Genomic DNA, 16,369 nt, shown 5'->3' with positions numbered 1-16,369 from the left:
GTGCTCTTCCGCCCAATGGCAATCTTCCAGCAAGCAAGCGCATTGCACTAATAATATGTGTCGTTTATTCTGAAAAAGTAAAATTTATTACTCAGAACCCTTCTAAACAAAATCAACTCAGGCATAACATTTGATAACGGCACAAAAGCATTTGTAAACAAACTTTCTAAGGCCCTTTACACGCGAACCAAAGTACGCCCACGCAAACCAATACCATTTTCGGAAAGGTGATAGTTGCCCCTATCCGATGATGTTGGTTTGCGTGGGCGTACTTTGGTTCGCGTGTAAAGGGCATTAGAAAGTTTGTTTACAAATGCTTTTGAGCCGTTATCAAATGTTATGCCTAAACTAAACTTACCACCTTCCCACTGAACTTCACCGCCAAATTATGAATTCTAAGCACAAAGCGGCATCGAATTCCATCCACCGCCTCGCGACACACTCCAATCAGGTACCTCAGTGCTTCCAGCAGGTCCTCCTTCCTATCACCATCCTCCCCATCCTCCGACTCCCCGAAGACCGTCAACAGTTCCACTACGGATGAGCGAATGCATACCGAGTATGCCCGGGTTCTGTCAATGTCTTCTCGGTCGCGGTTGACTCTGACTTTGGTTAGAAGCAGGGACTGAAGAAATCTGTAGCAACAATGGCAACAAGCGCGATTCATTGACAGCTCAACATCGTTTACTTGTGAGCAAATGTAAACCCGATGTGTTCACCCCTAATCATTTTGGCCTATGATCTTTTATTATACAAAAGAAAAGCAGATAACAACTAAACGTCATAATGACATGCTGTTTGACAACAGGCTCTCCCTTTCAATTTTTGTTAGAGAAAAAGAGATAACATACGGTACCTCCTACTTTAAGCTAGTACATATGAGTAGATAGTGTTGCCGTGAGGTACACTCGAAAATTTCAAATTTAAGTGCGTCAAATCAAATTTCGAGCCGCTCCGTCTGTCACTTCGTTTGTGCTATCGTGGAGTTTATCCGAAAGGACATCGATACAAACAGAATCAAAAGCCCCCTTAATGTCCAAGAAAATTGAACCCATTTGCTGTTTTTGCGCATAGGCCAGTTGAATTTCAGATGAAAGCAACGCAAGACAGTCGCTCGTTCCCTTGCCTCTCCGAAATCCAAATTGCGTATCTGAAAGTAAACTCAACTCAACCCATTTGTCTAGACGAAAAAGAATCATTTTCTCCATCAATTTCCGTATACAGGACAGCATCGCGATGGGACGGTACGAGTTATAATCCGACGCGGGTTTACCGGGTTTTCGAATGGCGATAACTCTTACTTGCCTCCAGTCATCCGGAACATTGTTGTGCTCCAGAAATTGATTGAATAAGTTCAACAAGCGTCTCTTCGTGACGTCTGGGAGATTTTTCAGCAAGTTGAACTTGATTCTATCCATTCCTGGAGCTAAGTTGTTAATGAAAGGAGAGCAAGTGAGGAATCTATTTCGTTATTACTCGACGGACGATCACGAACGTTGGTTTGAACCGACACCGAATCCGGGTAAACTTTCCGCGCGAAGCTGAATATCCAACTGTCCGAGTACTCCTTATCTTCGTTAATCGGTGATGACGCGTTTCGCATTCTCCTGCCGACATTCCAGAGTGTTCTCATGGAAGTCTCTTGCGACAAACCATCGACGAACCGACGCCAGTAACCGCGTTTTTTTGGCTTTAGTCAAGCCCTTAAAGGTTTTCTCGAGGTCGGTGTACCGCTCGAAATCCTCGACCTTACCGTGTTTGCGGAAGCGCTTAAACGCGGCGGACTTCTCGCTGTTCGCGTCGGTGCATTCTTTATCCCACCACGGGGTGGGAGGTCGTTTGCGAACGGAAACACCCGGAATACGTTTCGTCTGTGCTCGCAGCACACAATCGATGATGACACGCGCGAGAAAGGAGTACTCGTCCAGCGGAAGAAGTACGTCAACCGATTGACTGGCATCAAGAACCGCGGTCGCGAATTTTCGCCAGTCAATGTTTTTCGTAAGACCGTACACTCCAAAAAAATATCACATAAATTTCATGTGAAAAAGCACGTACAGCTAAAAAATATCGATGGATTGGCAAATACTTGACACCAATAAAACGTATTAGAATTTATATTAAAATTCAATTTTGAGGCTATTCAAAACTATTGGTTGTTTGTGTAAAAACTACGTGATTTTCATATAACCTGTTGTCACATAGATTCTATGTTATTTTCCAGTGTGAAAAAATATTTCAAGATGGCGAGTGAACGTTGTGTTTCTGACGATCTGCTCAACGATTTGGAATTTCCGGTTGATTTGTTGGACCTTTTTGCGAGTAAGATTGATTAAACTAAATTAATAAGCACAATTAATTGCATCATAGTTGTATTCCCCAGCAAACGGCATTGACGAATTCGATTTGTTAACAATCACACCCGAGCTGTTAGCAGAGTTGTTGCTTAGAACTGATGTGCCCTGGGTTGCAGGCAAAGTTTACGAGCGGATTTGTGCATGGAAATTCCGAAATGTAAGTAGAGCTCAACGTATATAGAATAATTAATATCATTCACGATATATTTCGCTTCATTTCCTCAGAAAATATCTGTTTTAAGCCTGCTCAGAGCTCGTCACATCGAGCTTGAAGGCGAATGTAGTTCCAGTGAAGGTATGTAATAGAAATAATTTGTAAACAAATACAAATCTTAAAAACAAATCTTTCAGCAGGTACCCATCAGCAGAACAGACCTCCAGCAGAACATTCGACAGAATCCGAAAGCTGGGTAGCAGAACCCGACTTGTTGGAAGAACTACTACTACCTATAAAACTTGATACTGATTACATAGTTGAAGTAACAAACGTGGTACAGTTTAAGGGTACTACTTATAGAAATAGCTATTTCATGTCGCAATTCATGCATCATCTGATGTATTTGTGCGAAATTTTAGAAATTCTTCGCTTTTCTGATAAGTTGTACTTCATTGCTCAATTATGGGTGTAAAGTCCGTACTGGACTTTAACTTCTTGACTGTGATATTTCACGGTCGTACGAAGCAATACGTTTTCTTTGCTGGTTAAAGCTGGAATGAATTTATTGTCTTCTCGAATTTATTACAAACTCCTAGCTGGAGACACTTGAAGCACCGATATGAAAAATGCTATGTACACGATCACCAATCAGCGATCGTTGTCCATGCGGGAAAAGGAAAGATATAAATCCATCGCTGTACACTCGGTAACAGCATGGTTCAATAAATTAGTAATGCGACACTTCTGTTTGTCGCCATAAACGCTGACAGATATTTTACAGGCATTGAACTGAAGGTTCAATGCCGGGTAGAATTATCCTTCTCAGCATGTTCCCACTAGTGTGGTCTGCTGGAAGTGCATAATGGAAAAGCATGGGAAATGACATGTGGGATGCACATGTCACACCATTCCCCTACGGGCCAAAATGTTAACGGTAAAGATTCGGTTTAGCTTCAAATGCCTCTCACAATTTTGTTTGCATTCACTGAATGTATTTATCTGCTTTTTTTTTGTTAATTTGTTGGTATGTAAAATGTCTATTGATTTCACTACTTTCACCCCTTCCTAATAGCGGGGGATGATCATTGTATGTATGTATTTTGATTATTGTTACTTTTTTTTCACTTTTTTTTTACTAACCTTGTTTTATGTACTTCTGCTCTTTTTCCATTTTGATTTATAATTATAGCATTTGATTCTTTTAGTTGTTCAATCTGATAGGGACCACTATAAATCGGTTGTAATTTATGCCTATTTTCAATTTGTAAATATACTGTATCACCTATTTGTAATTCTGTTGGTGTAATTGTTCTGTTCATACTATTTGTTCTTTTGTCCTTTCTGTTTAATATTGTTTGCATGACATTAGCGTGAGTGATTTGTAATCTGAATTTTAGTTCTTTTTGGTAAGAATCTAGATTATATAATGGGTCTACTTGCTGGTTTTCACAAAAATCAAAAGCGTTAATTTTTTTTCCAAAAATAATTTCAAAGGGAGTGAAGTTATGGTCTGTGCTTGGGGTTGTATTGTAAGCAGAACAATAAAATGGTAACCACTTGTCCCAATCGTCTGTGCGTTCGTTAGCGAACATTCTCAAATACTCGTTTAAGCATTTGTGATTGCGCTCTAACGCACCGATTGTTTGGGGGTGGTATGCCGTCGAACAGGTATGATTTAATTGTAGTAAATTGCATATTTCGTCGAATACTCCTTTGTATTCTGTTCCTTGGTCAGTTTTGATGCATTTCATGGGACCATATATCAGAATGCATTTTTCTACAACTGCTTTGGCAATTGAAACAGCTGTTTTATCTGGTACTGGAATTGCAATCACGTATTTGGAAAGATCACATTGCAGTGTTACTGCATAGCGGTTTCCTTTTTCAGTGAGTGTGAACGGTCCGATGGTGTCAATGGACACTACATCGAAGGTTTTGTTGGGTGTGGTAGTAACGATAACTGGTGTTTTCACCGGTATCGCGTGTTTATTTATTTTGCAAAGTTCGCATGATCTGACATAATCTGAAACTATTTGTTTCATATTAGGCCAGCTGTAAAGGGATTTGAGTTTCTTATATAGCCTATTTATACCAATATGACCTCCAACTGCAGAGTCATGGTATTGTTATATTAGTCACGGTTTTAATATATTAGTCATTTCTTCCTTTGCTTTGATTTCAACGGGTTTTTCGTAAATTATTATGGTAGCGTTCCTAAGAACAGCTTTACCGAAATTTTTAAATGAATTTAAATCAATATGTTTGAATAAAGTGTCGTTTGTTTGTATTGCTAGCTTCTTTGGAAATGTTCCTTCCATATTTGTATTATCGGCAGGCCTGCCATCGATTATTTCAAGCGCTTTTCCTAATTCTAATTTAATATTTTCAGGATTTTCTAATGCGAGTGCTAACGTTGGGGTTAGTGTCTTCCGAAAATTTTTATTATATATTATCAAATTTATAAATGTTTTATCTCTATTATATGAAAACGTTAATTTTGGCAAGTCAAATGCCTCCAAATTACTGACAGCTTCGTACACATGGAGTTGATCAGACTCCTGCGATGGAAGGTCAGGTATTTTGGTTAAATTTTTCCTCGTCATCGATCTTGTTACTATATACATTTGTTTCAGTGTTTCAGTGGTAATTTGTATCCTAGACAATGCATCTGATAGCACGTTGGATTTACCTTTGATATATTCCACTTCAAAATTATATTCTTCTAAATCCCATCGCATACGGGTTAGTTTAGAAGTTGGTTTCTTAAGTGAAAATAAATATATCAATGGGCGGTGGTCGGTACGTATGGTAAATTTCCGACCGTAAATGTATGGCCTGAAATAGTTTACGCCCAGTGGATCGCAGTCAGCTCTTGTTCTATCGTTGACTTGTTCGATTCACCTTTCGTAAATGGTTTGCTAGCAAATGCGACTGGTAACTCGATACCATCGTAAAGCTGAGCTAGTACTGCTCCACAGGCTACTTTTGACGCATCTGTTATAATAATGAATTCTTTTTGATAATCAGGAAACTGCAAAATCTGGGGGGATAGCAATTTCATTTTCAAAGTTTCGAAAGATGATTGACATTTTTCATCCCAGTTGAAAACTGTCTCTTTGCGTAGTAATTTGTTCAGTGGGTAAGTTATATCGGCAAAATTTCTGATGAATCGACGATAATAATTGCAAAAAGCAACGAATCGTCGTACTTCATCTGCATTCTTTGGAACTGGATAGTTCACAATTGCCGAATATTTATTTTTATCGGGCTGTATACCATCCTTCGAGATATGATGTCCTAGGTAGGTTACCTCATTCTTGAAGAAATGGCATTTAGATGGATTCAATTTTAAGTTAAACTTTCGTAATTGTAAAAACACTTTACGTAAATTTTCGATGTGGTGCTTAACAGAACATCCTACAACGATAATGTCGTCTATATAAAGAAATGCGCAATGTGGCGGTAAGCCACTTAACGCGATCGACATCATTCGTTGAAATGAGTTCGGGCTAATATTTAATCCGAACGGGAGTCTATTAAACTGAAAATGACCCTGTTCCGTGGAGAAGGCTGTGTATTGTTTTGAAACTTCATCTAAAGGAATTTGATGAAATCTTGACATGAGGTCGAGTGTTGTAAAGTACTTCGCTCGACCTTAGTGGTCTAAAATTTCATCAATTCTGGGAAGCGGAAATTTGTCGGGAATAATTTGTTTGTTGAGTTGCCTGAAATCAATTACTAAGCGCCATCTTTTCTCATCGCTAAAAGATTTCTTCGGCACTAACAAAATTGGCGAATTAAATGGGGATATTGAGTGCTCAATGATACCTTCATTGAGCATTTTCTCAACTTGAGTGTTTATTTCTGTTTTTTGGGATTCGGGGGTTCGATAATTCTTGATATATACCGGTTTTTGTTGATTTAGTTGTATGTTCTGTTCATAAAAATTGTTATGAGTTAGAACATCGTTTTGTAACGAGAAAATGTCATTAAATTCACATAGAGATTCTATATGCTCTTTGATTTTTGGTTCTAAACTCTGCGTATTGGTTTCTTCTTTTAATTTTTGTTCTCTTTCTGGGTTATACAATTTTTCGTTAATTGGTTGATAATCATACTTATTTAGTGAGTCATAATTTGGTTTGAAAGTTTTTGGTAATTTAAAATTATTGTCCGTGGTATTTATAAATTTGTCTTTTTTCACAATTGAATTTGCACAGAAAATTCCTGGTGCCACTTCTTGTGAAAAAATAACACTGTCTTCGGTTAAATTTATATTTGTTATTTGTTTGACAATTTCACATCTGGCTGGAAGTATAATTGGTCTTTCGCCATTATTTATTATTGGTATCTCTAACGTTTCGAAATCTATAGTTACTTTGAGTAACCAAGACTCGTAATCAATTTTGCATCTGTAGTTAATCAAAAAGTCTCTACCGATGATTCCATCGGTGGGGATTGGGCAATTTTCATCTACGATGTGAAATTTATGTGGTATTTTAATACCATTCAGTAGTATGTTCGTGTACGTAGTTCCAATTGTACTAATATTACCTTGTCCTATCCCAATAATATTACATTTCTCCGAGGGGTAATGAATTTGTGAGCCTTTTATTTTATTGTCTTTTATGATCGATATGTCAGATCCGCAGTCCACAATAAAAAGATTTGGCGTATCTGACATTTCGAGCATAAGTCGAACATAATTTGTGGCAGATACATTTATTGTGTATGCTGCCTGAGCGGTACCCCTAAAGGGTGGATATTTCCATTATTTGGTAAATTTTGAGTTTGCTGCACAAACTGTTGTTGTGGTTGTCCCTGCTGTGGGGGCATTTGATGGTTTATATTTTGTGGAGGATTTTGGTTTTGCACGTAATACGTATTATGGTTCATTCCTCTTCCTCGAGACCTCCCGTTTCCACGGTGGTGGTATGAGTGTTCGCGATTGTAATTTTGGTAATTACCGCGAGAATTGTGACCACGTCTATTATTTCCTCTTCCACGAGACTGATAATTTCCTCTGCCAGGTGTGTAACCGCCTCTTCTGGCGTACATGATTTGAGACGTGCTCGAGTTGCTTCCTGCCGATTCATTTTCTGTAATTTTTTCAACTGCAGCTGACAGTGTATTAAACTGTCCTGCTTTCAGTAATAATCGTGTTTCGCTGTTTTTTACCCCACCTGCTAGGGCTTTAACACCTGCCTTAACGGCCATACGTAATGCCGTATCGACTGGTATTTCCTCGCTTATATAAGCGCGTTCTAATTCCATAGTGAGCTTTTCAATTTGCTTAGTGAACTTGACGATATCGCCCGTCTGCTTGGTGGCGTTTAATTTCGCAACGACGGTTTCAGGTGCGATTGTTATTTTGCATTTTCGTTTTAAACTTTCAATGGTTGCATCGACTGTCTGTGGGTTGTCTCCCACTGCCGATCTAGCTTTACCTTCAAGGCGCGAAAGCACTACTTGAATCGCTACGGCTCTGTTTGCGTCCGTAATAAGAGTTTTTAATGCCGCCAATGCGGATAATATCGACGGTAATTTATCGCCTGACCCATCATATTGTGGGACCAGAGACGATACAATTTTAATTATTTCGGCAATGCTAGCCATTTTATTTTGTTTGCAAGTAAGTTTATGCTTTAATTTAATGTAGTAAAGTACTGCTAGAGCAGTACTTTTTAGACTAATCGGAGGATCCTTTGCATATACAAGTTTTTGCTCAATGCGTAGTGAAATAATTTCATATTTTTGACGTAGTCCCTTTATGTAAAATGTTAGTTCTGCTGATGTTAGCTTTGTTTCATGTGTTACAAGAATGTTGTTTACTTTTTTATATAAATCTTTTGATTTTTCCTTTAGTTTAAGTAAGAATCTCCTTGTGTAGTTCCTGTTAGGAGCTTTATTGAAGTTCATTAAGATATTGTTTAATTTGGCAATGCAAACATCAATTTCTAGTTTAGCTTGTTCAATATCCATAGAAATGGGTTAGATTTTAAATTTATTTATTTTTTTTTGGCATTTTTTTTTTTCATTACAATTTAATTTAAAATTTAAAAGCAGCATTCATGAAAATATTTATAATTGTAACTGTTACCTTTTCTATGTAGGACGGCATCCTGGCGTTTGATGTTCTGTTCGATTTCTTGAAGATTCTTGCTGTTCGGCGGGTCACTATCCTTAGCAACGGTATGCCTTTCGGTTTGACATCTAGGGCTGGTTTCGCTGTTGCTCAATCTCACTGCATACAGCGGAGGCGTACTCCTCAACGCTGTTATTCTTATCGATACGCATAAAACTGATTACTGTTGCACTATCATTTTCGTTGCGGTGGTGGCACTGTAGTCTCGCACTCCGGCACTCCGAGATCGAATATTGACAAATTTCGACTGTTTTTGGACACAACACCTAACGGTAGCGATCACACTCTTTCGTAAAAGGTATTTGGATTCTGTGGTAAGTTCTTTTCATGTTATGAGTACACAACTTTTGCAACTGATGTCTTTGAATAGTCACTTAAACCGTTTCTAATTGATTTAGGGATTTTGCTAATTGTAGCGTTTTACGCTTGATCCTCTTTTGAAGGATCTTGTACCCTAGGTACATCACCTGAATGCTCACTAAACACAATATAAGCCAGAGTTTTAGTTCATGTTGCTCATGGTGCTCTGAATGCAACTCTTGTGTGTTTATTATCACCGTATCCTTATCCCCTTTAATTTCTGCACTTGGGGTAGATTTTTTATTCCCCATTTTTTACTTCTCACTCTGTACAGTTTTACACAACACTATAGAGCACTATCTTTTCGTTGGCGAAATTTTGTCTTTTCCAAGACTAAAGTTTTACTTCGCATCCAACACTATGCATATCGCGGGACACTTAAACACTTTTCCGAGTCAGCGTATGCAGGTGCCGGCCACTTGGCGCGGTCAGCCATGTAAAGTCCGTACTGGACTTTAACTTCTTGACTGTGATATTTCACGGTCGTACGAAGCAATACGTTTTCTTTGCTGGTTAAAGCTGGAATGAATTTATTGTCTTCTCGAATTTATTACAAACTCCTAGCTGGAGACACTTAAAGCACCGATATGAAAAATGCTATGTACACGATCACCAATCAGCGATCGTTGTCCATGCGGGAAAAGGAAAGATAGAAATCCATCGCTGTACACTCGGTAACAGCATGGTTCAATAAATTAGTAATGCGACACTTCTGTTTGTCGCCATAAACGCTGACAGATATTTTACAGGCATTGAACTGAAGGTTCAATGCCGGGTAGAATTATCCTTCTCAGCATGTTCCCACTAGTGTGGTCTGCTGGAAGTGCATAATGGAAAAGCATGGGAAATGACATGTGGGATGCACATGTCACATGGGTGCACGACGTTAGGCATACGGTCGTTAGGCATACGGACGTTAGGCATACGTACGTTAGGCATAATATACGATAGGCATAATGGACGTTGGGCATAAAGGACGTTAGGCATAATGGACGTTAGGCATAATCTACCGGATGAATTCCAGAAGGATGATAATGGAGACCGTCTATTGATTGCTGACTTCGGTGACAATAATGAAAGAGCCTTAATTTTTGGAACTCATGAACGACGTCTTGGACAGGCAAAGTATTGGGTTACAGATGGTACGTTTGCCACAGTTCCTTGTTTGTTTCGGCAACTCGTCACTGTTCATGGAAGTATCGCTCCCTCACATCAGCAGACGGTTCCGCTAGTTTTCATTCTGATGACAACAAAATCAGAATCGTTGTACCGAAAAGTATGGCAGGAAATCCTGGAAGCAGCAGGTATGTTTTTTTGTTATTGAATGAAAAACCACAGAATTAACCATTCTTGATTTCATGAGCTGTTCTTTGGCATCATATTTTATTCAACCTTGGCTGTTTTTTGTTATAGAATGAAAAATCACAGAATTCACCATTCTTTATTTCATGAGCTGTTCTTTGAGGAAAACCTTTTCTTCTTTGACTTTTGCAATATGTGTGTAAGAATATATTACAACAAATGTGTGACTTTTTTATTTCTAGATGCGATTGATTTCAAGATATAGTTCAAAACTGAGCTGAGTTTTCATTGTAAGATTACTTAACCACTATCGCTACTAATCATGGATCTAAGTAAATATGTAGATACGTCACTTATGATATGATAAATAATGGATTCCAAACTGTGCTTATTAAATAAACTATGTTTGTTCAACTTGTATCATTTTTTATTCAACGCTAAGCCTAATTTAAGCATTGTTTACAGGTTTACAGGTTAAGCAGATTTCTAGAGTTGCACAGCAGCAAGGTATTTTATGCCTAACGTCCATTATGCCTAACGTATATTATGCCTAACGTCCATTATGCCTAATGACTTTATGCCTAACGTCCATTATGCCTAACCTCCGTATGCCTAACGTCCGTATGCCTAACGTATTTATGCCTAAATGGCACACTCCTCAATTATGGCGTGTAGAAGATTACGATGAGCATTTTCTAGCATATGAAGCGATATAATGCATACCGCTTGTAGACATAATTGAAATCGAACTGTTTGATAGTTTCCCAGTAACGCTACAGAAAAGTTTTTCTTTCGCGTGAAAAATAACTTAAATTTAGAAAATAGCTATTAGTTATAAGCTCTAACTTGTATATCAGGTAATCAAATAAAGTTATAACTACCAAAAATACTGTTTTATTTCGCAAAATAATCAAAACATAATTTAAAAAGAAGCATAACTTTGCATAATGGTATTAATTAAATTGCTAAATTTTACATGAAATGTTAATTCAGTCCATTGGATAAATCACATAATATGTATGTGAATCTTTAGTGATTTCAACTAAAAATTGGCTTGCCTACAGCTATATGCGGAACACGTAATATTGATATGAAAACCATTATGGAAAATATCCATGTATGAATTCACGTAACAATGAAGTGAACAATATTCTGAGTGTACGCGATGTCGACCGAGCGAGTACCCAAGCAACACCATTTGTTTCTCAGCTAGTAACAACAACCTTAGTGTGACTAATAGACGGTCTAAATTAGGGACAACGCACCGCATATAAAACTTCATTGTACCTTAAAAAGCGCAGAAGGTGGAGTCTCTTTGCAACTTATGTTTGTGGCAAAAGGTGTTGCAAATAAGGTGCATGTAACATGATATTTGAATGACACAAGTTGTAAATGAGGTTTTAACTGACTTAACTGCAATGTTTCCCTGAAATATTTAAAACAGTACTGTGATGTTTTCGAATACATGTAAATGACATTCAAGTAAACCACATAATGTATTGGATATTTTTGTGAGGTGATGCGGAAAAAGCATACTGATGTTTTTATTCAGACTGCAAAATCAGAGATGACAATCGTAGAAAAAGTCATTGAATAAAAGTATTATATTAATTACTTTAAAATATTGATAACTAGTCTTTTTTTTCGAACGCATCTGGTTTTATAGTGAAATTACACATTTTGCTTCGATTAAATATATACGCCTTCAAAAACTTATAAATTGATGCCACAAATTTGCAGCTTGAAAATATGTCGAAATAAAAATTGATCTGTAAAATAAAATATTTATATTCAAACTATTGGAAAACATTAGATCTGTAATAAGTATTTAATTTGTTTGTTTGTTAATAGGGTGTGAACATGAATAAATTGCAAAATAAGTTTATTATGATTATTTCTGGTGGATTACATATGGCTGCCAGTCTTACCTACAGCATTCTAATTGTGTACATTGCGGGTCAACATGTTCAGTACAACCATATTTATTTGTATGTGCGGTTGTGTTTGCGAATGTGATTAATTTTTGGTTTCATTCTAACCGAATTAAATAAGCATGATGATGAGTTCTTAAAACTCAAAGTCATGTTTAATAAAAGCAATATCAATGATATATATATATATATATATTTTTTTTTTTTCTTTATTAACGAGACTTTCAGCCTTAGGCTGGTTCATCTCTAACCATATCAATGATATGGTCAGTGGTCACTTTACATAATGTACCCAGGGACTTTTTCATCTCTGTAAGGCAACGCAGCGCTCTGTTGTGAGCCGATCACCCACAACATATTTTGACAAGCTGGTAGATGCCACACCCCGTCACATCAGTGGGCAACTAAAACACACTTACCAGACCCCTATTTCATGAAGTGCCCGCAAACCTAAATTCTTATCAGCATAGTAAATTTAAAATAAATACTTTACAAGTAACAATCAATCAAGGCCTATTAAGTGATCAGCTTTTTTAAACCACATAAGTGTTTTTTTTTTTATGCAGAGAAAGATGCAAGAAGCATTTTATGTATATAGAGAAGAAGTATTTTATGCATATATATAAACTTAAACATATTTTTTAAATAAAATAAATGGTATTAATTTTTATCAATTTCAAAAATCAAACAATAAATAAGTAAATAAATAAATGAAATAAAAACAAATTTAAATAGCCGCAAACCCCCACTGTCTGATACTGAAAAATGATAAGACTTTCATAATTTCGACATTTTTGAACAGAATATTTCTATCTATCCATTGCAATAGAACCGCAAACGTCTCAATTTTTGATGAGCATTGCAGTATTTAAAAAAATCTTTTGATTCTGAAAATATTATGAACTGAAATAGTGTAAATTTTTGATTTCGGTGGTTTAAAAAGTGCGTTTTGATTTTTCTAATAGGAAACCATCCACAAATTATGTAAGGGTTTTTGAATGATCATTAAATCCCCTCCCGTCCTTGTAAGACTCTGTAAAATTTGCTGTTTTCTACCCTTCCCCCGAAAGTCTTTCTAAGATTTTAAAATGTTCAGAAGATCGTTAGGTATCGATTTGGGTAAATTTTTACATGCATTTGCACATTTGATTTATTTGGAGGTGTTTTGGCATTGAATCGCTTAAGATAAAATTAGGTTTTACACCTACTAAATTTTATGAATGAAAATGTCAACCCTCCTCTCCCCCCCCCCCCCATTCCATTACTAAATTTGTGGATGATCCCAAATGTTGGAAAAGATATAAATAATCCAAGAAAATCATTTTTTTTAAAGATTTCATAGAAAATTAGCATGTAACAATACGCTTTCCATCTCGTCGAAGAAAGTTGAGCTCCCAACAAAACCGAAAGGTTGATTTTCTGCAGCATTGAGTCCATCTTTGTGCAATGATGTCTGAAAAAAAATGTAGTTACCCACCAATATTCTCTACAAAGAAAAATTAAAAAACTTGAGCGGTTACAGTTTTCAAAGACGGTTGTTGGAGATCAGATGTGGGACTCGTATGACTCCCGGAAACAAGAAATAAAAATTCAACTCCAAATAAATATACCAGCTAGCTGCTTCGTATCATCAATTTCTGGTCAATACATAAATCCTTGCTTTTTTAACCCTTGGTCGATCATAATATTACTATCAAATAATTAGTAAATGGGATCGATATTTCAACGCTTAGAGTTCATACTTCAAACCCTAAGGATTTAAACTCCAAGTTTATTGAACGAGAATTAAAGCGATTTCACTACGTCGATTACGAAAACCGTTAGACTTCTTTTCATAATCATCTAGTCATCATTCACTGATCTTTTAAAAAATAGCTTATATAAAGCAAAGATTTCTATCGAAATTTTGACAAAATACAAATCAAAGCCTTCACCTGAACAACATTACACCATAAGAAAATAGAGTCAACCAAAATGGAGAACTTAATATAGTTCTTTAATTTCCTGCACCGATCACAAATCAAAACGCCCTCTCATAACCATTAACAAGTGTAAAATTCTGAATTGATTTATTTTTTTAATCTTTGGAATATTTGTGAACATTTTCCATTATAGCTACATAATTTCGGCCGGTAGTGTACGGTTCGTCCAGATATAATCCAGCTAACTGAACTGTTGCAAACATGTTAAATAGTACGTTACAATAATGTGGGTATTTTTCAAGACATCATGAAAAGTTTATAACAAGTATTTTTTACGTTGCAGATGAGTGGATATTAAAATTAAAGATTCATATTGAACTGCAACAACACCGCAACGATTTGTCAATATAACTGCACCATTACGTATTATTGATGGTATCCATGTTCCAGCTATGTTGAAAATAAGTAGCAAATGCATAGTTTGAACAATCATAAAATGTGTTGACTATGTGCGTGCTTTAAACGTCACTTGTCAGTAGCAATGTGATATCGAGTGGTAGCGGCATCGGTGCAGCTCCTCCGCCAGCAGTCATCAGGTTTCGGCATTATAAGCCGCTATTTGGTGCTGTTTCCAGTTCGCCAGCAGTTTCGGCAAATACGAGCTCCGTCTCTAACGGATCTTCAACGGCCACATCTCCGTTCGGCGGTATCAATATATTTGCTGCCCCCAACAACCAATCTATCGTCACCTCAGGCTTCTCACCGTTCTATTTAGCCCTTTGGAACACCCGCTTGGTTGAGAGACTACGGCCACGCCAGCCGCTGTTGGCATCGTTTTTAGTCACCATCGTCCCCCGCCACCCGTAATTCTATCGTTCTCGTCGTGGTCTTCCATTTCTTATGCAGATGTTAGCACATGCATTACGATTTCTCCGCTTTTGCCAATGTTGTCCAAAAATATTTTACAACAACAAAGTGACAAGACATATTTGAGCCATGGTAGATACTAGATGGTTACAACAAACCTTTACAGTGACTACTTGATTCAGTTGGTTGCAAAACGAAGTTTGAAAACTTATAGATTCATACGCTTAATTGGAACAAGATTGCAAATAGGTTCTTCAACACATCTTGGTTCGTCAACTTTTTAGTAACATTTCGAAACAGTTGCTCAATAGGTACAAAAAACATATAGTTCACACTCTGTTGCACCAAAGTTTTAAGAAACATAATGTTTTATGGAACTCCCATTCAACAAACACAACACAAGTTAGATTTGTTGCTCAAGTGTTTCATACAATATCACGTAGCATATAACTTCATACCAATTTGAGTGTAACATGTTTGCTCCTCCCATTTGAGGCATTATTTGACAGGTTATCTAAGCAGTACATTGAAACAATTGAGTTTCATTATTGTGACCTAAAGTAAATGAAACAACAAAGTTGAAACTTTGTCGTATCAAGATGTATTCCCTGTACCATTTAAGGGATTTCTGGGCAACTTAAAAAGAAAAATAAAAGAATTGAGATGTTTTCTGTGTTGCTTGGGTAGAAGATGAACCATTGGTAATAGAAATTTTGATTGGCAAATGGTCACTACCGTAGGGATCTTGAATTACTTTCCACGAGCAATCCAACGATAGTGAACTCGAACAAAGTGAGAGGTCTAATCTGCTTATTTTTGCTGGAGGTTTGGCTACTCGTGTTGCTTCCCCGGTGTTCAGAATTGTCATTTTGAAGAAGTCGCACATGTCGTATATCAAGGTTGAGTGGTTGTCGTCGTACAGTTCCCCCCAGCCTGTACCGTGAGAGTTAAAATCTCCCAAGATCAACCGTGGCTCTGGCATAGCCGTGCAGATATCCGAGAAACTTTGACGAGAAATACCAGTTCTCGGTGGAAGATATACTGAGGCATTTACCTTGAATGTTAACCTAACATGCAACAACTTCAATGCCTGTCACCGAAGGCAGATCGATTCTCTAGAAGGAATGGAGCTTGTTGATCCCCAGAAGCACCCCTCCATACGAATCTGCGCGGTCAAGGCGAATAATGTTGAAATCGTGGAAAGCAAGATCGTTGTCTGAAGAGAGCCATGTTTCACGAAGGGCAAATGCATCAGAAAGTGAGTTGTTAACTAAAAATTTAAATGTGTCAAGTTTTGGCATAAGACTTCTACAGTTCCACTGAAGAAC

General features: G+C 37.2%; 1 long non-coding RNA gene across 2 annotated transcripts; it reads left to right on the top strand.

Moving 5' to 3' along the window:
• The first annotated feature begins 2,211 nt into the window (after positions 1-2,211).
• Positions 2,212-8,980, top strand: LOC135716051 (uncharacterized). 2 transcript variants are annotated; one of them, XR_010519465.1, is made up of 5 exons: positions 2,212-2,322; positions 2,384-2,514; positions 2,583-2,652; positions 2,709-3,448; positions 8,628-8,980. It is a non-coding gene; the product is annotated as an uncharacterized LOC135716051 (long non-coding RNA). The 2 variants fall into 2 exon arrangements; XR_010519464.1 differs by lacking the exon at positions 8,628-8,980 and having other exon boundaries at positions 2,709-4,039.
• The last annotated feature ends 7,389 nt before the right edge of the window (positions 8,981-16,369 follow it).

Source organism: Ochlerotatus camptorhynchus, unplaced genomic scaffold (genome assembly GCF_037179485.1).
Source record: "Ochlerotatus camptorhynchus isolate MF236.1 unplaced genomic scaffold, CSIRO-AGI_Acam_v1.1 ptg001093l, whole genome shotgun sequence".
Classification (NCBI taxonomy): Eukaryota; Metazoa; Arthropoda; class Insecta; order Diptera; family Culicidae; genus Ochlerotatus; species Ochlerotatus camptorhynchus.
This window is presented reverse-complemented; position numbering and strand designations above follow the sequence as displayed.